This window comes from Rhagoletis pomonella, unplaced genomic scaffold (assembly GCF_013731165.1).
Source record: "Rhagoletis pomonella isolate Grant_MI unplaced genomic scaffold, Rhpom_1.0 Rhpom_scaffold_00002, whole genome shotgun sequence".
Taxonomy (NCBI): Eukaryota; Metazoa; Arthropoda; class Insecta; order Diptera; family Tephritidae; genus Rhagoletis; species Rhagoletis pomonella.
In genome coordinates, this window is record NW_023458556.1 from 59,181,573 (window position 1) to 59,208,892 (window position 27,320).

Below are 27,320 nucleotides of genomic sequence, written 5' to 3' on the forward strand. Positions count from 1 at the left end.
AAAAACAAGTATAACAACAGTTTTTTAGTTAATGTATATAATAATAAAGACAAAAAATATTCGTATTAATTGGCTGTAAGTTCTATGAATTGATTTATGCAAAAAACCGCCATTTTTTTTTTTGTTGATCGCACTTTAGATCTACATAGGTGTGCGATATGTTAGTCTATTGTAGCATTTACATGTATAAAACCAATAATTTTCTTATTTTACACTTCACTTTCAATACCCTTTTTTACTGCTCTATAAAATTCAATATTTTCACTGGTCAAGTCCATTATACTTATAATTACATGAGTGCAATTTTCTCTGTATGCAATGCTTGATGTCACCCATGCAATGATCTATAAGCTATGGTAATTGAAATGCTGTTGCATGCCATTTGTAGACTACACGGTTGTATAACAAATTAACATTCGTATACAAATTGTTTGGCTATTAAAAAGTGAATTTTAATATCAAGCAAACCTAATGAAACTAAAAATGGCGATTAAAAATATATATATACAAATATATGCATACAGTAGGGTGTATCACTTCCCATTTTTCAATCGGAAATATAAAATCGAATGTATTATATTTTAATAGCCTTATTCATAAAGAAATAAAGTAGCTTTACAAACGGTTTATATATTAAAAAATGTATGAAATAAAAATGTATGTTATAAACCTTTTAAAACCTACTTTATTTTTTATGAATAAGGCCATAAGACTACAGCTAATTTATTTCAGCGAAATATTAAGATTTACCACGAAAATACAAGTCTTTTTTATAAATAAAATAAGGTTTAGAATATATTTTTTCGAAAAAATAAGAGTTTAAGCTTAGAAAGTCTGCATAAAAATGTTTAAAAAATTTATCAACGGATCAGGACAAGATGTTTGAGATGTTTTGAGGTATTTTCCAATCTATCCAACTAACGCAAATCTTATAATTTTTCCGAAATATTTTGACAGAGGCCTTAAAATGTAGTATGTAGGTCTCGAAATCTCATGCACTAATAAATCGAAAATATGCACTATAAACAAATAAACTATACAATTAAAAATATTTTCCTAATACATATTTTATTGCCGGTACAAAAAAATAACACGTGTATTTTAACAAGAAAATATCACAAACAATTTACTTAAAATTACAATAAAATTAGTTTTGGACGGACCCCATTTAGCAGTGCGCCGCTGGGATTGTTCGACTGTCTCTTTTGAGCCAGGGTCGTCACAACTGCGACATAACCTGTTGAAGGGCAATCCAATCCTTTCGGCATTTACCCCAACGGGACAGTGCCCTGTGCACACTGCCGTAAGGGAGTTTTGGTTTTAAGTGGGTCATAGAACACTCGGAACTGCCTGGTAATCCTGTACGATCCTTTACGGTTCCACCTCTGCTTAGCCTTCGAGTGATAAATTTTGGTAATTTTTGTTTTTATCTCCCTGAGCGGGGCGCCCATGTCCACTGCGTGGGACACATTCAGAGCTGAGCCGAACCTTACTGGTTCATCCGCTGTCTCTTTTCCGTAAATGTCCCATGTCCCGGTACCCAAATTGGCGTGCAGTCCTCCACTAGTTGAGATCTAAATAACAGGGGTAGAGAGTGCCTTAATGGTCGCTTAGCTATCCGATATATTTTGTACTAAATTTAAATGAAATATTAAAAATTTACAAAAACGACATGCAATTATTGCCTAATAAATTTGCAAAAACCATCATTTACTGTAAAATTTGCATTTTAAAAGAAATTTTGTTATTCGCAAAGACAACTTAACCATTTTCATTTGAAGATGCCCAGTAAAAACTTGTATTTGTATGAGATTCCGAGCCGTAGTAATAAATTTTTAAATTGGTGAGGCACCCTAATGTACATATGCTTGATGTATGTAAAAACTACTCAGCACTGGACGGTTTTGTTAATAGTGCAAATTGAATACTGTGAAGCTACGCTAACAGGTCTATTCCGCACGTTACCGAAGATTTTGTAACGGGAAAATTTTGTCACCCAAAACTGTTACCAGTTCGTGTTACCGCGATTCTAGGTATGTTGGTAATGCAGTTAAAATATTCAGCAATTCAGCTATGAAGAATTCTGGAAATTTTGGCTTTGCATATTTCACGGGGCAATACTTCATTACCAGCTTATTACCGGTTCCAAGAGTACACAGAATGCGAAAAGTGTTTAAAAATTGACAGGAACTTTATTTACCGGTTACAAAATTTTTATTACCAGCACAGAATAGACCTGTTAAGAGAAGTTTATATTTGGCGCACAAATTTTTTGAAGTGCTGCTCGAGCTTCTCACTTTGTGGTGTGCGTCTTGGTGTAGTAATATAAATGCAGGCACCTGGGATTTTAAGCCAACTTCGAACGGCAAATCGGTTTTATGAAACGCTTTTTTTCCTAAGCAAAGATGCAATAGAAGGCTTACCATGCCTGTCAAGGGGCCAAGAAAACTTTTTATGTATATATTTTTTTTAAATGTTGCTCGGTCTGGCAGAGGCATTAAATACATTTTAAAATTCGGCCGCGGCGCCGCAAAATTTTTTGTTAAAATTAACTCAGAAGTTAAAAATAATTTTGTCACTCGAAGTGTTTATTTTAAATTAACGTAATTACGTTTGGCGGTTAATTAATACATAACTAAGTGCGGTTGTGATGTAACATACATAACTACTGAGCTGATTATAAATTTCTTAAGAAGACTCTGACGCAAATAGGGAGTGACACTTACCACCTACGTACTTATGTTTGCAAATACATTTACGGAAGAGACTAAATTCTTTAGTAACATATTTATGTACTCTAAATATATACTCACTTGTGCCCAATAAAATTTGGCTTCATTGAATCAGCGTCACTTCAATTTACTTGAATTCTTTGGAACAAATCTATCTAATTCCTTCCATGAAGTTGCATGACATTTTTATAGCTTCTGTTTCTGACGACTCCTAGAGGATTTTTGTTTCTCCGGGAGGAGTTATCCATATGGGTTTTTGTTTCTGCTATTGATTTTTTAAATTAATTGATTATCTGATTTTTATTTTTTCCTTTATTGTTGTAAAAACTCAAATTATTGGTAAAAAAAAAAACTTTAACGAACAAGCCACAAAAATTCGCAACTCAATTATGGTCAGAAATATTGTCAAACTCAAGTTTAATTTCAAACTGGAACCTTAAGACAAATACTTCCTTTCGTGGAGTGTAAAATGTGAAATAGAAGTTGGAAAATCTATTACATAATAACAAGGTTTCTTATGCTATGTGCATCTGACGCGTTAAAGTATTAATGATATTCATACTCATCGTGGCAATTCGTATTATAATTCGGCTTTTTTAAACTCAGTAAAAATGTATACTTTCATACATGCCAATCATAACAAAAAATGTGTTCCAGCTTTTGCTGAGAGGTAAAACCAGCTAGGAATGTGTACATTTTTAGCGCATAGTTTCAAAAATGCCAAATTTTGAATTATGTCACTTTTGGAGATCGTGTGGGATATGTACATATGTACATATAAAAGTACAAATATACAAGTAATTGAAGCGACTAATGTGAATTTCTAGATACAAATGCTAAACTGAAACTGTATGTATGTATTTAGTTCAGATAGCTTCCGTTCTCGTAACATTTCAAATAAATTAACCTTTGAACTCTCGAGAGTTGTAATTAAAATTTAAATCCAACTTATAGTTTGCAATCATTGGACAATTAAAATGTTAAACACACGTTTGAAAATTATTTTAGATTGGCGTTGTTTAGTATGCGTAACGCCAGATCTACATAGTATAAGAATAAGATAGTTCGTTTTAATTACATAAGTAGTTATGTATGTCGGCCGCTGTGGTGTAGTGGTAAGCAGTGCGCGCTTCCACTCCGCAGGACCCGAGTTCAAACCCTGGTCAAAGCAACATCGCAAAAAATGTAGAAAAAAGGTTTTTTCTTAACAGCGGTCGTCCGTCGGCAGGCAATGGCAAACCTCCGATCGTATTTCTGCCATGAAAAACAGCTTCTCATAAAAATACAATCGCCGTTCGGAGTCGGCGTAAAACTGTAGGTCCCTTCGCCTTGTGTGACAATATCAAGGCGCACGCCACAAGTCGGAGGAGAAGCTCGGCCAAACACTAACATATGTGTAAGCGCCAATCTATTATTATTATTAGTTATGTATGTAGTCGGAAATCTCAGTAAGCTTTCACGTAGCCGTTTGCAATATAGCAGCAGTCTTATTTATTGTTAAGAGATTGTTGTAGCTATTCACTTAAAGTAAATTAGCGCCCTCAGTTATTGAAATATCAAAGTTTTCGCATTTCTGAAAATCACCGTTATATAGGAAGCGGGTGTAATTTTATTCCAATTTGAATAATTTTCTACAAATTACTTTTGCGTACCAAGGTTATTAAGTGTCTCGAGTTTGGTAGAAATTGATAAATCGGTAACGGTAAGGGGGCAGCGCCACGCCCACTATCCAAAAATTACCGTTATATGGTTTCAAACATTTTCTACACATTTTTTAACTGGCCCATAAGCAAGACCCTACCGAGTTTGATAAGGATAGGAGAAACGGCTACTGAGATACAGCATTTCATCATAAGTGGGCGGGGTCATGCCCATTTTCCAAAAATTCATTACATCTAATATTATATTATACCATAATTCTACATGACACACGTACTAATTTTCAACAATTTGGATCCTATATTTACTGAAGTATCGTAGTTCTTGCATTTTTCGAAAATATCGTTATCGGGGAAGTGGGCGTGTTTACAGTTCAATGTCAACCTACCTGCGTTAAATGGCAACCTACGTGCCAAGTTTCATTGAGATAACTAAATTTTTGCTCGAGTTATCATGCACACGGACGGACGGACGGACAGGCAAACATGGTTTAATCGACTTCTCTATTCATTCTTAGCCTGTATACCTATATACATTTGTCTACATCTATCTCGATTCCTTTAGGCTGTTACAAACAACCGTTACGCGCTCGGGTATAAAAATTGCAATTGCTTTTCTTCTTCATGCACAATTTGTAAAAATTGTTTTCAAATTTTATAACAGATATTTGTTGTCTCTCAGTTATTGTTTATTTTCCTTTTCGCAACTTTTATATTTCAAAAATTGAATGCTTGCCAAAATCAGCCAGGAAGGTAATGAATTGCTCTTTGCCTTTTGGCAACCATCCATCTAGTTTTTGCTTAGCGCTGCTAAAAAGTCAACTCAAACATTTCGCCAAAGTGGCGGCCAAATACTTTTCTATTTAGGTTTCACTTTCAAGGAAACAACGAATAAACTTTAATGTTATCGAACTAGATAAATAAATACGTAGATAGATAATTAAATGAGCTCTCGATGCGATATTGCTACCCCTTCGTCCAATGCGTTAAATATAGATTATGCAGTTGTTTATAGATAAAAATAGGTTTTGTACTTTGTAATGCCCTCGAAAGCCTCGAAAGCGGCGATAAAATTTGGTATACAACACTTTTCGTGTATCGCTGTTGATGGGGCATTGATAAGTTCAAAGTTACGGACAGCGAAGGGAGAAAGAAGAGATAATGTGGTGTAAGTCGTGGGGGCTTTGCTTTGGAATTTTCGGTCTGCCTAAAATGAAGACTATTTATTAAGCTTACCGTTAAAAATTTTAATGTTTTGATATTTATTTTTATAGAGGCGCATATGTCCATTTGACTACATACATAAAAACATATATACATACATACATAGGTATGCAGTTATAGAACGATTCATTTATGTTTTTATCGATTGGGAGCGGCCATATGGTGGTAGATACAGTAACATAAGCTTTAATGCACTGTTATTCGAACTAGAAACATTTATAGTCAGTTTATGCATAATCTCGCCGGTAAATCTAAGTAAACAAGTGAGTTCTTTATACTCGAAATTCTTTCAACTGCTTATGAATAGAGTTCTGAAGTATGTGTAGGCCTGCCTATAAGTCTCAAATACATACATACATATATACAAATGCACATTTACATGTGTCAATAAATTTGAAATTATATGCAACATAAAAAAGATTTGAAATCAAAAGGCATAAAAACAAATGCAACATAGCGCGTAGGAACAACTAAAGAGTTCAACTGAATAACCGAAGAGTGCACAGAAGTATTGGTGGGGGGGGGGGACAGAATGAGAAGTGTTGTAAAAACGCGTAGTAATCTTCTCGATCGATTTGTTACTCTGCAACAGGAAATACATGTTTAGAAGATATTTCTTGTCATTTTTCGTATTCCGTAATATTCCTACCAATCGTGATTTTGCCGCACAATAACCGCAAACGTGCAACAGGTAGACGCCTAGAATGAGATTTGTTTGCTTGTCTGTTCTTGTTTATGCTTTTGTTTTTCTTATGTATTTTTTTTTGTTAGCCAACCTTCATAGACGAATGCATTTCCTGTACACTGTTCACAATTTATCGCCAAGCATCACTCCATTTATCTGCTGGTCACCACTAAAGCGGCAGAAGTCACTAGCCGCGAATGCAAAGTCATTGATTTGAGACGATCAAGATTTGAATGAATGGCGGTGCAGACATCAATGTCTATTGATAAAAAAAAAATGATATAAAAAGTGTTTGACTTTTTGTCCGAATGTGCTCTGCAACGAAGATATAAATGAAATTTCCATGGAAAAAATTGAGTTAGCGGCAGAAATGACAAAGATGAATCTTAAAGACAGCACGTACAATGTATGTAGGTTGGTAGAATAAAGGGAAGAAAATATCTTAAGCACTAAACTCCATTGAGTTCTAAAGCTGTGCATAATTTTCCGATTTTCTTCGTTGCTTTGTGCACTAGAAAATGAACGTATAACGGAAAACTTTTTTGTTTTTGTTTTTAAGTATGCAATGCTTCGAAATGTTCGTTCTGGCAGGAATTATCCGTAAAAGCTCGCTAAGCAAAGTTTTTAAATTTTTCAAGGGGTTAGGCTGCTCCAGAATTTAATCTTTTTTTTTTGTGTGCGAAAAATTTTTCGTAAGGAATTGTCAATTCTGGCAACTACCTTGGAAGAAAGGAAGGAAGGAATGAAAGCAAAAAATTAGAATGGTTGAATTTAAATTTTTATTCAAAAGGAACAAAAATTAATGAAATTAGTTGCAAAAACTTAGATGAAGTTAAAATAAATATGTTTTTTAACTAAGTTTAAAAATGGAATAAAAAAAGAACAAAATTTATTCTCAAACGTAAAAAAATTTAGACAACATTCTAAAAACTAAATTAAATTTAATAAAATTTTTTTCTTTTTCACACTATAAAATCTTATGACTTAATTAAAAACGAAAAAGAAAATAAGAATAAAAAAAAATTAAAATAAAAAAACTAAATAAGTTTCTAAAAATTTTCTAAAATAAAAAAAATTTTTTGTTTGTTAACAATAAACTCTAAAGATAAAAAAATTGAATTAAAAAGGAGTAAAAATAAATTAGAAAGGAAATAATAAAATAAGTTTCTAAAAGTAAAGGAAGTAAAAAAACAGTTTATTTTAAAATAATAAAATCTAAAAATAAGAAAAAAAATTAAATAAATAAAAATAAAAAAAAACGCTTTCCGAAGACCCAACCTCAGTTATATAGAGGTAGGGATCTAGATAGAAAAAATACAAAAATATAACCTTAAGCAAAAGAAGATGTATGTATGTACATATGTATGTATGTATATTGGTTATGAGACAAAATAGATATGTAACGTATGTAAGTTTCAATTCTCCAGTGTGGCCCAGGCGTACTCACTTTTTTCTCGCATAGCTTTAGGTCTTTCCAACAGGCCATTGTGCGATTGGTACTCACGCGGAAAGGTTGGGAATCCTACCTGATAATCTCAAGACTTTCTATTAGACTGCCCAGACTTTTTTGAAAACCCCGAACTCTGGCGTTGAAACTACCTGCATTCGTAATTTCGTAATCGACTCGTGGGTTTCGCTGACTGAATAATTGGGCTCCATTCAGTTTTCGTAGTATCTTAAATTTAAGCAGTAATGTACGAAATCCTAAAAACCCAAAAAGTGCATATTGTAGTACATATTGTAGTACATATATCCCCAAACGCATAGCCAGGATCTGGTGATATTAGCAACAGCAATTTTTTTCTACGTCTATGCTACATATTTTACTATATAAATCTGGCTGAGAATCACCATGATACATAAAGAAACTCAATACTATATGACTATTGTCAAGTTGTCGAATTAAAACGCGCTTCAGTGTAATTTTCATATTTTTTAATTTTTTTATGCATCGAAAATACATACATACATACATACCTCATTTATTATTTCCTTAACTCATTTTGTTGGCATTTTTATCACGTTTTGATAACAAATACATAATGTTTTTTTTTCTAATGCAAAAACGAATGAAGCGCATCTAATTTGTTATAAGTATATATGTATGTACGTACGTATGTACATATTTTCCTATCAAAATCAAAGTTTTTTGTAACTGTAGGTGTAGGTGTCGGCCGCTGTGGTGTAGTGGTAAGCAGTGCGCGCTTCCACTCCGCAGCGCCTGGGTTTAAGCCCTGGCCAAAGCAACATCGCAAAAAAAAATGTAGAAAAAAGCTTTTTTCTTAACAGCGGTTGTCCCTCGACTGGCAACGGCAAACCTCCGAGTGTATTTCTGCCATGAAAAACATCTTCTCATAAAAAATACAATCGCCGTTCGTAGTCGGCGTAAAACTGTAAGTCCCTCCGCATTGTGTGACAACATCAAGGCGCATGCCACAAATCGGAGGAGAAGCTCGGCCAAACACTAATATGTGTGTAAGCGCCAATCTATTATTATTATAGGTGTATTTAATATATTTACAACTCATTTTCTGATATTAAAAGAATATTCAGATCTTGTGTCTATAATTAAAAAACAAATGTGTAAACTGCAAAAGATGAAAAAAAAGCAAAAGTTGCACTGCCAAATTATTGCGGAAAAATTGCTCTGCCATAATATCGACAAATTTTTTTTATTTCTTACTTTTCGTCTATTTCTTGCTAAATATTTTGCTTTGAGTTTGTTGTCTTTATGCATATATGTACATTAGGGTGGTCCAAAAATAGTAAAGTCCGCATTGTAATGCTCTCACCCCCTGGGATTGTTCTATATCAATAAAAGTATACCCCTATTTTTTTTTAAATCAAAAAATATTTATAGGTCGCTCAAAGCGCTCAAAGATTTCCATGTATTTTTATATGGGGAAAATAAAATGTTTTGTAGAGATGGTATAGAATTCTTGAAAATCAATATTTTTCGATCGGAAAACTCTGGCTCTCTTCAGGAGACTGTCAGTAATAATTCCCAATTATTTATTGAAACATTTTTTGATACTATCGATTTTTTATTGGTCGCCCATTGCATTTTTCGAGGTTTTTGGGGGTTTTTGGCGGACCTATAAATTATAGTTGCGATGAAAAAATGGTTAAATAAGCAATTAAGTATTATTATTCGAAATCTCCTGCAGATAAACAGCGTTCTCTGGTAGAAAAATATTGATTTTTAACTATTCTATACCATTTCTACGAAAAGTTGTTTTCCCCCATACAAAACACATGGCCAACTCCGACTTTACTTTATCACATGCATTTTTTTTTGGACCACCCTAATGTACATACATATGCACATATGTATGTACATGTGTACATATTTCATAAGTAACTTTACGTGAGCGCACGAGTGAGCTTGGCGCGTTTTAATTTAAGCTGTGCTAATATTAATATTTTTTACTTGATACAGACGTGATAAATGATTAAGTTTTTATCTTTTTTTCCTTTTACCGAATGACACTAGTCGCACAGTGTAAAGTCTTGAGCGAAAATCTTTTAAGTTTTCCGATTTTCATATTACAATCGGAAAATTGTTTGTTTTGATGACAGCATGATGTTCAAGCTTCGACCGGGTACTTATCTTTCAAATAATACGGTTCAACAAAATTTGGATGAGTTTGATCCCAAAAAAGGGATCGACCTTATTTTATAAATTTGTAGGTGGGCCATTCCATTCTGACCGGTGGGATACTTGACTCCAGAATGTGATGAATTCGGAATTATAAATACATATGTCGTAGGTACTTATACAACAGTGTGGGATATTTTTTAACATAGCTAGATAAATGTCTTATGTAACGGGTGATTTTTTAAGAGCTTGATAACTTTTTTTTTAAAAAAAACGCATAAAATTTGCAAAATCTCATCGGTTCTTTATTTGAAACGTTAGATTGGTCCATGACATTTACTTTTTGAAGATAATTTCATTTAAATGTTGACCGCGGCTGCGTCTTAGGTGGTCCATTCGGAAAGTCCAATTTTGGGCAACTTTTTCGAGCATTTCGGCCGGAATAGCCCGAATTTCTTCGGAAATGTTGTCTTCCAAAGCTGGAATAGTTGCTGGCTTATTTCTGTAGACTTTAGACTTGACGTAGCCCCACAAAAAATAGTCTAAAGGCGTCAAATCGCATGATTTTGCTTATTTACGAAGCCATTCAACCAGAAATGAGCCTCATCGCTGAACAAAATTTGTCGATAAAAAAGCGGATTTTCTGCCAACTTTTCTAGGGCCCATTCACTGAAAATTCGACGTTGTGGCAGATCGTTCGGCTTCAGTTCTTGCACGAGCTGTATTTTATACGGTTTTACACCAAGATATTTGCGTAAAATCTTCCATGTGGTCGAATAACACAAACCCAATTGCTGCGAACGGCGACGAATCGACATTTCACGGTCTTCAGCAACACTCTCAGAAACAGACGCAATATTCTCTTCTGTACGCACTGTACGCATTCGTGTGGTTGGTTTAATGTCCAATAAAGTAAACTGAGTGCGAAACTTGGTCACAATCGCATTAATTGTTTGCTCACTTGGTCGATTATGTAGACCATAAATCGGACGTAAAGCGCGAAACACATTTCGAACCGAACACTGATTTTGGTAATAAAATTCAATGATTTGCAAGCGTTGCTCGTTAGTAAGTCTATTCATGATGAAATTTCAAAGCATACTGAGCATCTTTCTCTTTGACACCATGTCTGAAATCCCACGTGATCTGTCAAATACTAATGCATGAAAATCCTAACCTCAAAAAAATCACCCGTTATAATACTCCTTTTAAAAAAATACCAAGCATTTTCTAAGTTCTTTGTAACTATTAATTTTTTAATGAATGTGACTGGTGGGACATTGGAAATTCCTTTTTTTACCTTTCTGCACCCAAATACGAATTTTCTTCAATCCAAATTTATTAAATCAGTTTGCAACCGTCAAGAAAAATATTTTGAATATTTATTTCTTCAAGAAATTTACCGCAAAAGCAAAGTACTTTTTCAACCAACGGAAATAATAAGAAATATTTCTTGTGTTTTTTCTTGAGAGCCATAAACAGTCCTTTTACATGGATGGACCCAGATGCAGATTTCATGTTCATTTAAGAAAATTTTCTAGAACCTCTAGTTTTTGAGCAAACAAAACCAAAACCTATCGAAAAAGAGCAAATTTCAAAATTAAAAAAAAAACAAAAAAAAATTATGAAAATCCAATTCGTCTGATAGATTCTACCTCATGGCGATGCGTTGATGCCGGATTTAAATATATTCTGAACAGGAAATACCTCTAGAAAAATATATGTAGCTGCCCCTAGGGGCTAAAAACTATAGGCTTGTGTAATCCATCCCATTTAAAAACAATTATTGCAGCTAAGTTATTTTTCAACTTTCCTTAGAAAATCTAAGTGGTGGAGGAACGAAAAGTTTTTTTTTTCTAGTGTTTATTACATAATAACCCGACATCTTTGGCGAATACATATACATACCTAGCGCACTGTCCAACATGCCCGATGCCAGCAAACACAAGAACAACAACGCTTATCGCAAATTGTCGCATTGAGCGTTGTTTGCTTTGTCGTTTAAGTTTAACCATAAAATACTTATACAATGTTTGCTTTTTGATTCAGTAAAAATTAAATTTTGCATATAAGCTCACGAGGTTGGCTTATCTGCGAATTACGTATGTAGTTGTTACTGTCTGCTGAGCAGAGATTTTGGTTGTTTTGTTGCAAATTTTTACTATCATATCAGTTTAACTGAATCACATTTACGATTATACATCTGCTGAGATTTTTTGATAGCAGAAGTAGAAAAAAATATTGAATTACTTGAATCAACCCAAAAATAAGGTACTTATTACAATGTTAGTGATAACTAAAATATATGGCACTGCCCGTATTAAAATAAAGTTATAACGTTATTGTAATTTTAACTTTTCTATTTTTTGCGCTTGACAATGAACCTTTTCTCCTATTTTGGCCCATTAGCTTATTTCGACAAAAATTAAAAACATTAAAATAAACAAAGTAGATAAAGTAAATAAAAATGAGATTTGTATGTACTTATTCAAAGACCTAACATTGAACCACGTTCCCAAAATATAATTTTAGATGTATACATATGTATATGTGCATGCAAGTACACCAAAACAAAAGGTAAAAGTCACACAACAGTGGAGTTGTATTAAATAAATCTCAGCTACTAGATAATGAGGACCGAAGCGTCTCTTACCAAGGCATACAGTAAATAGCTATTGGAATGATTTTCCTTTGAAAACCGTAAAATCATGAAAATAAGGATTTTGTAGTGAATATTTTTAGTAATCATAATTTCCATATGTGACCCTTTCTATTTTCTTTTTTTTTTATTTAGAAAGTAAATGAAAGGCAGTCATAATGCCACAGAGACTTAATTGAATCGAAAGTTTTGCAGGGAGGTTTTGATACGCTATCAACAAAAAAAAATGAAATCAGCGCTGGAATTATTATTTTTTAATTAACTACATATTATATGGACCACTTTGCGTTAAATTATCGTAAAAAAAATGTGTATTACATTTTTTTTTACTACGTACAAAATACTTTTTTGAGCACATACGATAATTTCGCCCGCAACAAAAAATGCATTTCACCATACGATAAAATATACAGTAAATTTTTGGCGTACGTATAGGGATTTCAGCTGGAATATTTTACCAGGTTATGCTTTATGGAATGTATAACAAAAATTGCACCAAAAAGATAAAAATATGGCACATTCGTTAATTTGGCGTAAAGGTGTCGATATTTTCAAACAAATATAATTTTCACTGCACTTGGCATAATTCGCCATCATTTTGGCGACTAATGTCAATAACAATGTCAATATATATACATACATATGTACTGAGGCCTAAATGCCAAAATAACGTAAGCAACATTTTTTTCAAAATTTTATTTTTGATGCAGAAATGCATCTGGATGTTCTAGGAATTTTTCTGCATCAAAAAGAAAGTTTAGAAAAAAAAGTCGCTTACGTTATTTTGGCGGTTAGGGCCTGCTATGTAAGTATGTACATTCACCAAATTGGTCTCTGAATATTTTTAGATGCATACGTCAATGCTTAAATTAAGAATGTTAATGTGTTTGCATGATACAAATGTATATTTTGCTTGGCATTTCAGTACTTCTCTTGTAGGAAACTTATTGGTTAAGTTAATTTCAAACTCACAATTTTTTTCCGACACCTTAAATAATTTTACTTACTTCGGTACTTGTTCTCGATAATCAAGATCAACTATTTCATAGCTCAAAGGAGTACAGGTTATGTTGGGTTAGGTTAGAGTGGTTACACCAGGCAACGGACACACTTGGACAATTAAATGAATATCCCTTGTGATACCGCGAAAAACAGGACGGAGACCATTAATTTAGTGGGCGAATCGCCGCGAGCTGATTACGAAATTTTGAACGTGACCGATTAAGTTAAGAACGGCACGGTTAGTTAAGAGGTGCGAGCCAAAATAAAATAAAGTGTGGACATGATTCCATCTCATCTTCCTCTTGACATCTCGGGAACACCAATCTCACAATGGCCTGTCAAAACCCCACCACTAGCGAGATCTGAGGCTTTTCAAGCGCAAGGAGCTCCTTTGACTGCCCCCGGTCCACCCCACAAGTACTCCGACGCGATAGAAGAGAGGTCAGAGATTCCATTACCGCACCATCATAACTTTTACCACCCTAACAGATGTCGCAATCTTTAGCAGTGAGTCTACCGCTTCCTTGATGGTAGATATTTCCATCTGAAAAGCACTGCAGAAGTCCGGAAACCTGCAGATAATTTTGATGGACTCGACAGAAAACACCTCCACCTCCGGTAACCCCGAGCTACCCAGTCCTCTCCTCTGGAAGCCACATAGTTTTCCTGTGCCTAGGAGCAGCTCGTGCTACGACAATTCTGCATGCAAATGTGCAGGCGCATTGTTCAACATGACGTTAAACGTCAGTATAGGTGTGGTTACTAACGCCTCACTAATGCCGATTAGGGCGATCCGCTCTAGTTGATTTACAAGTGTAGCCTTCTTTTAGTTACCTGGTTCAGGTAGCCTTGAACCGGATAAAAAGGGGTGTCTAGAAATCGTCGCTCATCTGCATTAGCGATAACCCGACAGCCCACTTTTCCCTGTTCCTCTAGAAGGTCGTTTACAATCGTAACTCTGCGCTGAGTGCAGTCGCTTCCCCACTCCGTCACGACAGTTATCTCACGCAGTAAGCTGTAGATTGGTTTCAAACCCCAGCTCATGAATAGGCAGTTCACATAAATAGGAGACAACCAATTCCACGGCACCTCCAGACCCCTTTGCAGCTGCGCTGGTATGATGCCATCGATCCCCGGCGACTTGAAGGGTTTGAACAAATTTATCGCCCAGGCCATGTGACGATCGTTCAGATGGGCGGAGGAGTTGGACCTGTAGTACAAAATATTCCAAAGAAGTACTTTTAACTGTACTGCGAAGTACGAAGTACAAAGGCTAAAAAAGTAGTGTAGTGTACTTCCGAACGAAGTACGGTTGGTCACATTAAGTACAATCCTACTGTCCTACTAATATTATAAGTATGAAAGTTTGTGAGTTTGCGAATTAGGATCTTTGTGGATCCATCACGCGAAAAGGACCTAACGGATTTGCACGAAATTTCGCACACGGATAGTTTATGGCGTGAATTTATGTAGTTCAATTAAATTAATAATTTAAACCAAATATTACAACACAGGTGTTCAAAAAAGGTTTAAGAGATATGAATCTCAAAAATATTATTGAAGAGGGTTGCCACCTATTTGAAAATTAAATTTTCTACACAGATAGTTTTAGATATTATAGGTTGAAAAACAGGCTACTTCCTTAACCGCCTTCCTGATCAGGAGCAGATTTGGTAGTATTACTGAAGAATTCACAACGATGGCCATAGACTGAAAATATTTTCGATAAGTCAAGGGGGCATGGCCCCATTTATAAAAATTGTTTTTTTTTGTGACTTTTGTAGTTTTCTGTATGTACTTTTTATTTTAATATGCATTGTCTTGAAAACAAATAAATTGCAAAGAATAAAACTTCAAGCGCAAAATTTTCAGTTCAAATTTGCATGTAATACAAACATTGGCTTACATATGTACATATGTACAAACAAACCAGTAATTACGAGTACGCATTAACAAACGAGCGCATAATAGAACCACTCGATGGCCGATGAATAGGTGAATGAATGCTGGCTGAATGCAAAGGAGGTCACCAAAAAAAAAAACAGAAATCTAAAAAAATACAACCCCTGCAAAATAGTTAGTAGTTGCCAGTTTTAGTTTATCTATGCGATATTTTTAGCTACCTCACAAGTGCAAAGTAAATTACGGTGGCATAGAATAGGGTATTCAGATAGGGGACTCCAGGGCTTCAAACGCATTTAGAAGAAAATAGTATTGAAATGAAGCAAACTGTCTAATACGATTTTTAATACAGTAAACCTTCGTTAATCCGGACTACCCAGGAATTTAATTTTTTTACTCTGTCACAGAAGGAAGGACTAGCGAAGATTTACTGTACTAAATTTGTTTTTATTCGTGAACATAGTGTGTATTATTTGTTGGTGCGTAAATTTTGTAGCGAGTTTTGTAGAGTTAATCTGATAATGAAATCAGAAAAACAGAGTGAAGTAGTAAAGAAAGACTGATTTTTGATAAAAAAAAGGGGATGCTTGAGCTACACTGCGAAGTGAAACTTCTTAATTAATTAATTTTTAGTTCATTTCTTTCCTTAAAAATTTTTATTAAGCTTAATACTAGCCTTAGTTCGTATTCGCCTTAATTTCGCTCTTCGCCTTCGTCTTTGTCTCTGCTTTTGTTTGTGCATTAGGTTTACAGCTCTATCCTAAATAAGTTACAAAACTCTGGACATTACTATTGTGATTTATACTATTCCTCCTTAGTCAATATTATTGTGGGCGGAAATAAAGAAAGTGAAGATGGCTGCTGTTCCGTTGCATTGCAAGTGTCACACATTTTTGTGACGATTATTTAATATCTTAACCGTCGCTAAAGAAGTTTCACTTAAAAAATGACACTGTATTATATTGAAAATACAAAAACAAAAATATGCCATACAAAAAATGTCCTATGGAGACGAACGAAAAGTATCCTTATACGTATTATTTTATGAATGTAATGACATGGGTGTTTATAATAAAAAATTTGTCATTAAAACTTTTGCCATTAATTGTCCAGTGGAAATCCATTAGATAGCAGCATTTAGGTGTTACTCTTCAATTGGCCGGATATTTTCGTTGAGAGTAAAATATTTATGTATGTGTGTATAATACTGTAACTTTAGAGTCCAAAATCAGCAATCAACTATACGCAACTTGTAGCTTTTGCACTAGTGCTATTACCTGCCCGATGTGTCTTAATTGTTGCACTAAACAAATGCCGATTAGTAGATGGCAGTGGCATCTGGCAAATGGCAGGGCTTTACTTTCCCAAGACCGAAATGAATAACCCGTTATGTACATATGCACACTGGCGGTCATTAGAGTAGACTCGCCTTACTTTGAAGAGTGTTGGCGTTATTTCCATGGTTTATTTTATGTTTAATATTTTTTTATAAAAGCCTGGCTAGCCACCGTGACACCGTCAGCAAAAAAAAAAATTCTTAAAAATCAACGGTATTTTGTAGCTAATTGAAACTTGCACTTTATTATCGTAAAATTGAATGGGCTACAAAACTGCATACCAGAAATTTTTCTAAAAATTGTGAATAAAAAGTTTAAAAATTTGGTGAAAATTTGTGGAGTTTTTAAAATTTTTTTATAAAGTTTGAAAACATGGTGTTTGTTGTATGGCTAGCCAGGCTTTTATAAAAAATATTAAACATAAAATAAACCATGGAAATAAAGCCAACACTCTTCAAAGTATGGCGAGTCTATTCTAATGACCGCCAGTGTATGTATTTATCTATGACTATATGTCGTGTGCAATTGCTCACTCAATACACGCGTGTGTGCATTTTTGTTTGTGCTAGTTGGGCCATTTGAACGGATTTATGCGGTCGTTGGGCATATTTACGAGCACGAGTTTGTCGGCTGTTGACAACACAGAGGCTGTTCTTTATGTTTAATATCATAGTTTGGCTGTTGCACCTGAAAATTGACATGCCGTGACATCCAACAATACCAAAAAAAAAAATAAAATCATAAAAATAGAAAACAAAATTAATAAAATCAAAAATGTAGCAACACAGCGGTGGAAAAGTCTCAGCAGCCAGCAGCAACCACGGCAAAATATCCATCAGTGAGCGACAATACACTGCGCGAAACTATTTATAGTTTTGGATGCGCCATGTACATATGTACATATGTATGTATGTACATTAGATCGTACCAGAAAAAAAGTTCGTCATACACCCCTAAGTCTAAAGTATTTTTGCGAGGCAATTTCGAAATAAATTGTTTTTTGACCGACCGAACCGACCGAAGAGTTCGGCTGTTTTTCACATTTTTCGTCATATCTTCGGCATTTACAGCCGGATCTGAAAGTATGATATATCGATGTCCTTTCTCGATGATACCAGTTTTTGTATGTCAAAGATTATTTTTAAGTTTTGCTAAGAAAGCTGTTTGATTATACCAGTAAAACTATTCAAAAACAATTTTTTATTGCCGAATGTACATACATACATACATAGGTATCACCGAAAAATGTTAAAACGTAAAATAGTTTTTTTCGACATTGCCTTGCAAAAAGTATGTATTTTAGACTCATAAGTATACGGCGAACTTTGTTTGTTTACTTGTAAGGTGATATGTCCTAATGTACATATCTAAGTTTGAAACACTCTGCCCGCGGCTGATTTACGGTGCGAGCATAAAATTCAATTAACAACAGCAACAAAAAGCAAAATGTATGCATTGTATGAAAACAAATTTGTTGATGAGCGACATAAATATCTGGCGCGGCAACTTGCCGGTAGCCAAGAGAAGCCTACTACTACTTAGGTATGTATACTAGGGTGGTGCGAAAATGCACGTGACAAAGTAAAGTCGTAATTTTAATGCTCTCACCCCCTAGGATTGTAGGTAAAACGAGTTTTTGTGGAATAGGTATAGAATTCTTGAAAAAAAAAAAATCGATCGGTAAATTCTGATTCTCTCCAGAAGATTTCGAAATTAGTAGCCAATTGTTTATTTTAAAATTTTTTAACACTAACGATTTTTTATAGGTCTCTGGATTGCATTTTTTTGGGTTTAAAGGTGATATATTATAAATAGTTAATATTATTATCGGAAGTCACTCAAAGTGAAACAGAGTTTTCCGATCGAAAAATATTGATTTTAAAAAATTCTACATTCGACTTTAATTTCTTTTGGACCACCCTAATATATACACTACCAACTTTTGCATTGTGTGGGGGCTCATTACAGTACGCCTCCTGGTTGAAATTTTTTTTTTTAATTTTTTCAATTTCTTTATTATTTTCCTCTGGAAATGTTTCTTTTTATTTCACTTTTCATTCTCTTTTGTTAAAATTTTATTTTCATTCAGTTTTTAGTTGTTGATTTGTTAGTTAGATTCTCTGCTAATGGCAATGGTAAAAATTTAATTGAATCTGCTATGCATCCGTGCTGCAATCGCGGCATGTATTTGTGTGTGTTTTTGTAAAAGCAGATAGTTAATGTGATGCTCGCATATCTATCTACTTAATTGTTGCAACGCTAAATTGCGTTGCGGCATGTGGCATATTCCTGCATATAGAAATGAATGTGTACATACATACGTACATAATAATCTGCTTAAATGCATATGGTTTGTTCAGATTTGTAGCACCAGTGGCACACTTTCGCTTTCGATTTACTGCAGGCGGGCATATGTACACATATTACAAACAATAGTTTTCTAAAAGTTGAGCCGTGTTGTTCCAGTTTTCGATTTCAATTAAAAATTTTCCGTATTCAATTTCGCTAAATTTACTAATCGGGTAAATTTTCTGATTCAATTCGAATACGATCGAGTTCAAAAAATTTGTGAAAACCAGAACAAGCCGCATTTTAAAATAATCGTTATCATTAAACTTATTGACACATAAAACGGACACAAGTTCTTTGATATAAGAATTTTCACAGACTTTTGGTATGCTTAGAAAGGGCATGGAAATAATTTAATGTCAAATTCTATGAGCGAAAACAAATCTACAAATGAAAAAACAATAGTATGACTGTATGTGATTTTCGAAAACAAGTACAAGGTTCCGCCTTGGCTTCCCCACGAACAAGGAAATATTACACCTATGTAGCCCTACCATGGAGTCACTTAGTAAGGCACGATAATTGAACGAAAGTTTCGACTACTCTAGAACAAAGTATATAAAAGCTACTGAACTGAGCGGTGCACAGTACGTCAGCAGGAAAATAAAATTTGTCCGGACAAGAATAGTGAATCCGCATTTATTAAAAAAAAGAGCCACATGTGATAATCGAGCAAGGTCGCTGGAGAGAAGGTCTTCGGTTTCATCAGTGCACCCGCAGTTTCTTAACGGATGAATCTAAAAAGACTGAGTGGGTGGGAGCTAATGTATTTCTTTTAGAACTTGATCATCAATAGTCATAGAAGCAACAGCAAAACTTTGTTTGCAGTCGTAGTATCTATTCTAAACTTCAATGTGATTGGCCAGGAAGTATGGCCTGTGATGATTAATTCGCTTAGTGTGAAACCGTGCTGTACTTGAACTTTGCATTAACAGACGAGCGCTATCTCTACTGGATGCGTTTTACAAAAAATAAGTAGAAGTAAATGATAGGACCAATACGCTGACCAAAACTGGCGCAAAACTATCATCGACCAACGTGTCAACTTTTCGCCTGACACTCGGTTATCTTAAAATGAAACTAGGCATGGCTATGATGACAAGCGTCGATTTCTTTGTTTACGGCTGCCAAAATCATTATTCCTCACAGAACGCAAAAAAACCACTTAATTCTGCTTCCTTGATATTTCCGTGAGTAGATCATAGACTAGTCACTAATAATATTGAGAGCTTATATTCAATACGATCGATCTGCAGTTTTTACAAAAGTGAGATTCCTATATAAAAATCCACTTTAGACTTAACTGTCATCGATGATGTTTATGCTGACCTTGTATATTTTTTTACTTTGACCACCTACAACTCAGCGAGTTCATGAATTTATGCGAATAAGTCCCAATACTATGTAAAACTTATCCGATTTCAAAATGGTGGTTGTCGAATATTCGCGATTTTTAATAAATTTGAAATTTTTTAAACCCTTTATCGACTATTAAAATTTTTGTTTAATTTTGAAATTTTGTTGAATGTATTTATTTTGCGATGCCCTATATAAAATTTAGATTTTGATATCTTAAGGACCACCCTAAAATACATGCATTGCGCTTATGTAAAGTCCATATAATTTTGGACATTCGTCGCTGTTCATTCGATGATTTTTCTAATAAATTTCGTAGGCGAAGATATTTCTTCATTTCTCTTCTGTGCCAACTGACGCCAATTGGAAATGCCAAGTGAAGCCAAGTCCTTCTCCAACTAGTCTTTCCAACGGGCCTCCTCCCTCTTCCTCTAGACTCTGAATGCCGTTGTAAAGCTCACACACATCATCGTTAAATCGTCTGCGGTATTCGCCATCACCAACGCATAAAAGCCCGTAAATCTTTCGCAGAACCTTTCTCTCGAAAACTCCAAGAGCTGCTTTATCAGATGTTTTCATTGTCCATGCCTCGGCGCCATAGACCAGCACAGGCATGATGAGTGACTTATAGAGTGTGATTTTTATACGACGAGAGAGGACTTTATTTCTCATTTGGCTATTCAGTCCAAAGTAGCACTTGTTGGCAAGAGTGATTCTCCGTTGGATTTGAAAGCTGACATTATTATTGGTGTTAATGCTGGTTCCCAAATAAACGAAACCGTCTACTTTTTCAAACTTGTAACTGTCAACAGTGACGTTGGTGCATAGACGCTTATGCTCTGGCGGTTTGTCTGATGACAGGAGACACTTAGTTTTATTCTCTTTCACCCCAGACCCATTGTCTTTACATCTCTATCTAATCCCGAGAAGGCAGAACTGAAGTAGCCCTTGTTTTTACCGATCACGTCGATGTCATCGACATACGCCAGCAATTGTACGCTCCTGTAAAGTATTGTACCTGAGCGGTTCAGTTCTGCGGCTCTTATCATATTCTCCAACATCAGTTTAAGGAAATCATACGAAAGCGAGTCCCCTTGTCTGAAACCTCGTATGGTATCAAACGTCTCGGAGAGGTCCTTCCCAATTGTAACGGAGCTGGTAGTATTACTCAACATCATTTTACACAGCCGTATCAGTTTCGCGGGAATACCAAATTCAGACATCGCTCCATAAAGACAACTTTTTTTCGTGCTGTCGAAAGCTGTTTTCAAATCGACAAATAGCTGGTGTGTGCCGATTCTATTCTCGCCGGTCTTTTTCAAGATTCGATGTATTGTGAATACCTGATCTACGGTGGATTTGCCAGGTCTAAAGCCACACTGATAAGGCTCAATCAGTTTGTTGATGGTGGGCTTCAGTCTTTCACACAATACACTCGATAAGACCTTGTAACCTATGCTTAGAAGGCTGATCCCGCGGTAAGGCGGGGTCCCCTTCCTTGTTGATTGGGCAGAGTACACTTAAATTCCAGTCGTCGGGCATGCGTTCATCTGGCCATATTCTAAATAAGAGTTGATGCATGTCACTTATCAACTCCTCGCCTCCGTACTTGAAGAGCTCGGCTGGCAGGCCGTCAGTTGCACTAGCTTTGTTGGATTTCAGCCGCGTAATCGCTATTCGTACCTCGTCGTCGTCAGGCGGTCATCGACTGGGGGCTCGGGCTCGCCTTCTCCACTACTTTAGGTGCTGCTGCCATTCCATAGCATGGAAAAGTGTTCCCTCCATAATTTAAGTACGTTTTGGACATCGGTCTATAGGTCGCCATGGTTGTTATTATAGGAGTTCGCCCTGGTCTTGAAACCTTTAGCAAGTGGCCTAACTCAATGATAAAATTTTCGAGCGTTTTTCCTGTCGGCCAGTATTTCAAGCTTTTCGAACTCACGTATTTCGGCCTCTCTCTTTTTAATGCGGCAAATACGTCTCGCTTCCCTCCCCGCCCGATCGCAGCGTGGCCCTGTAGGCGGTATCTTTTTTCTCTGCGGCTTCTTGACATTCCTCATCGTACCAGTTGTTCTTTCGGACTCGCTGAAATTGGACTACTTTTTCGGTGACGGTACTTAATGAGCGGAAAATATGGCTCTACTGTATGTCGGTTTGTTGAAAAGTACTCTCAGAGAGCAGGTGTGAGAGTCGAGTGGCGAATAAATTGGCCGTCTGTTGAGATTGCAGCTTTTCAACGTTAAGCTTTCCTTGCATTGTTGGGCGCACATTTTTTGAAGCACAGAGGCGGATGCGTATCTTGGCTGCAACAAGAAAGTGGGCCGAGTCTTTATTTGGCACTCGGAGTGTACGTAGGTCTAAAATACTGGAAGCATGTATTCCGTCTATCACAACATGGTCGACTTGGTTTCTCGTTTTTCGATCTGAAGACAGCCATGTAGCTTAGTGGATCTTGATTGAGGCGAAGATCTTTACGAGAAATGAATGATTAGTGGTGCTCAAAATTAAAAAATTTCATAAATTTTCTTTAACATTTTTCAAAAGTTGTAACAATTGCGCAGAAGATCTCTGGTTTTCCCATTATTCATTAAATCGAAACAATTTTTTCAAGTCTTCAGCAAACAAGTACGTTTTAAGCAAAAAAATGTATGCAAATATCAGCGACAAATACGACCTCCTGTCAGCTAAAGATAGAAGGCCAAGAAGTTTCCTCCTTGAGGTGTATTCTGGAATATATTTAGTTTTTAGGAGGATATAATTAGTTTCATGATCCAATGATAGGAACTAAACTAAATTAGTATGAGACCACCCCTATGAAAGAAATCTAAAATGGTTCACGTGGTCCAAAGGTATACGGTAACATACACAAAAAAGTTAAAAATATTTCGATGAATTTCTAACCTTCCTCCTTTTTCTGAAATCGTTTAAAAATTAAACGTTCTATCATATCTCAAAATTTTTAAAAAAATCTTGCTCCCGCAAACAGCTGGCATAAATACATTGTATCATTGAATGGCAACCATTAGCGGCTGTCGTAAGTAAAGCACCACATGTCACAATATTTCGTACAGATGCAAGTTGTTGACCCAGCAAGTGGCTTACGCACAGTGTGTATTCGTTAGAAAAGTGTGAACATTCACGCGATGTCCTTTTGTTTCCATGTAGATATGCATTCATATATGTTTGTAATGTTAGTACCCACTGGGAAAATAGGTAAGCACCTTGCGAAGTAAGCCATGTTTTCTTTCAGTTTTTAGTACCAAAATTGTCATCATGGCCAATGTCATCTACTAGTAAAGGGCAAAATGAACACCTCCGAAGACACATTACGTTGCCAGTTGCTAAATAACGTGCAGCCGAAATTATTTCCAAGCACCGAACTACTCCGAGCGACTGCTCTGCATTACACGTAACTTACTTTGTAAAGCGGCTCAGAAGTATGTCTGATACCAAATGTACATTCTAAATTCCTACTTACATAAGGCGGCCATGCCTTTGTAAAAGTAAGGGACGTTCGGCAGGGAAATGGTAATGACTGCCAGGTGAAGAGTAAGTTGCTAATAAGGTATTATTACGTGCTCCTAATTCCCACTGGGTATGCATTTACATACATATGTATGTACATTTATGAGTAGTTATCTATGTATGTTTCCAACAAAAGCTGCCTTAATTTTATAGACTTCCTGGCTTTGCGAGTTGTCTGGCCTGCTGTAAGTGTTTCGACTTACTCTCGCATTTTTATGACACTTTTACTTATTCATATGCAGGCAATTATATGTTTTATGTACATACATACATATGTAAGTATGCATTTGCCAAACTTTTTTCTTAGCACAATTACTTTGCAAATTTTACATATATGCGTGCCTTGCAACAAATGTTTTTTTCATTACTCTACTGAATGTGCATACATAAATACTTATGCACGTTCATTGTTAAGTACTATGCAAGGTGGTCCATATAGTGGTTTTCCTTTCAAATTAAAAAAAAGTAATTTTTAAGCAAGAAACATAACCGACTTCAATTCTCATATCAAAATTTAGGAGTGCCGTAAATTTCCGATAAAAAAAGAATTATCTAAAACTGTTGACGAGGTTGAAAGTAAACATATGTACTAGGGCTGATGATACCCGGGTGCCCGGGTAATTCGGGTAATGCCCGGGTACCCGGGTACCCGATTACCCGGGTATTACCCGGGGCTTTTATTACCCGGGTAGTCGGGTATTACCCGATTTGCCCGGGTACCCGGGTAATATACATATGTTGGTGCCGGTTAAACGAAAAACACCCGGGTAATGCGACATAAAGCTTCTTGTATAATCTTTTTGGTGAGGATAAATATTTTTTCAGTGAGAAAATTTTTTTTTATGTCTAGAGTGTACGCGACTATGTACACCTAACCGCTTGCCTGAGTAGACGGAGACAAGAAAAGTAAATTAAAACATTAGTTTCTGTACTTAAATTCAAACTTCTAATTTTTGTAAATGCATATACATACATGCATGTGTACATATGTATGTATGTATGTATATTTTAAAGAATATTAAATATTAATATTTTAAAACAGGGACTGAGAACGAAATGTATGATCGAAACTAAATGCCATTGTCGTAGTTTTGTTCCCAAGAACGCGTCAAAACCAAAACCAAAATGAGAACAAAACTGACGAGAACGTTCTCATTGGGAATTATATAAGAACTAAACCCTGTGGTAGGCCACTTCTGGTACAAAAAGTAAGGTAACAAAGCCTTATGCTATTCATTCACCTAAAGATTTTGTACTTTTATTGTATCAGCTTGTTCAAATTATAGTTTCTTTTCTCATAATATTTAAAGCTTTTAAAATCACAATTATTTAATGAAGTTTCCTTAATACGAGAAGTAGGTTGATGAACGTATTGTTGTGAAATAATTGTGGAAGAAATTTTAAAATTTTTTTCATTCCAACACAAAAATTGCCTCAACTGTCGGTCATCGTTTAGATTCGCAGGTGGGTGTGTCTCAATAATTTTATTTGTTACCGATCCGATATCTGTACGTGCATTACCAACTTCGTAAATATTAATATTTTAGACATGCCTAAAACAAGCTGGGTTTGGAAGTACGCTTGTGTGATGAATGACGGATTTTTCAAGTGCAATGTATGTGTTGTATATTATAATATTTCCCCATATGGTACGGAAGATTCTTATAGATTTTCCCTATGTACGTTCGTTTGCGTTATATGATCGTAAATGCGTTTAATTTTCACCTCTCCACATTTTTTCGGGTGCCCGGGTACCCGGGTAATTACCATACTGCCCGGGTACCCGGTCTACCCGGGTCTACCCGGGCTACCCGGGTAATTCAATACCCGGGTAGGGCTTCACCCGCTACCCGGGTACCCGGGTAGCTCATTACCCGGGTGAAATCATCAGCCCTAATATGTACATAAAAACAAAATATTCCGCCGAATTGATAACCTCCCCCTTTTTTGAGGTCGGTTAAAAATTAATAAAAATTAATTTCTTTCAAAATATTTTTGGCGGCTGCCTCGGCTGGCTCGCTCGATATCCATAATAATCTTGCGCGCTACTATTTCGCAGGGTCTGGGTTCAAGCCCGGTTCAATCCAACACAAAAAAAAAATTCTAATAGCGGTCGCCCCTCGACTGGCAACGGCAAACCTCCGAGTGTATTTCTGCCATGAAAAACAGCTTCTCATACAAATACATACAATCGCCGGTTGAAGTCGGCGTAAAACTGTAGATCCCTCCCCTTTGTGTGACTTCATCAAGACGCATTCCACAAATCGGAGGAGAAGCTCGGCCAAACACTAACATATGTGTAAGCGCCAATCTATTATCATTATTATAAATACATATATCGAGACCTAGCAGCTAAAATAACGCAAGCAACATTAAATTTTTTTTGTTTTATGCAGAAATTCATCTCGACACTCTATATTCATTTCTGCATCAAAAATAAAATTCTGAAAAAAATCTTGCTTACGATATTTTCGCAATTAAGACTTGTTTGTAGATGAACATTCCGATACGTATGCACATATATCGAAAAAAATTACAAATACATATGTATACCTATTAATAATAGGTGCAATCCCGTATTCCTCGGACTCGGACTAGTAAAACTGTCAAAAAATAAAAATTCGCTCAGTGCGAGAGAGTAACATTGAAAAGTACGGGATCGCTTTCTAGTAAAAAATGGTAACTTCTGTCAACTTCAACATAACCCCCAAATTTTGGTTGTAAATTTTTGTTTATTTTGTATGTAAACACACTTAGCTCACACATGTAAATGACCAAAAATACTTTAAAATTCATTAGAATCCACTTAAACAAGTAATTAAATACTTTGCAACATGAATTAGCAGAGTGCACTTTTCTTTTGTTTACAATTTTGTTGCCAAACACACTACAGCTGATCGTTTGACACATTTACCAGAATTCACCAGCAAAAAATTCTCAGACTAAAACTGGTAACTTCTGACAGAGAGAGAATCGTATTTACTTTCTTTTTTGTCCTCTCAATAGTCAGAGAACCGAGTACGGGATCGATTTCCAGTAAAATCTGACTGATTCTGACTATTTCTGACTAGTCCGGACTCGTACGGGATCGCAACTAATATGTACATAATATCTCATTTTTTCTTGATCAAATCCAAGGTAACCAAACCATTCTACGTCAATAACTTTTTCACTCTACAATAGGGTGATCCAAAAAAAAGTTTAAAACGTAAAGCTCTCATACCCTAAGATTTTACAAAATGGTAAAAGAATACCCGCATTTTTATGTTAAACAAATTTTATTTAGAACTGCC

The 27,320-nt window shown here is 35.5% G+C and overlaps 1 protein-coding gene across 6 annotated transcripts in view; it reads left to right on the plus strand.

Annotated features, from left to right (window-relative positions):
- The window catches only part of LOC118733882 (protein vav), a 386,101-nt gene that overhangs the window by 328,517 nt on the left and 30,264 nt on the right, over positions 1–27,320 (plus strand). The window lies entirely within an intron of this gene.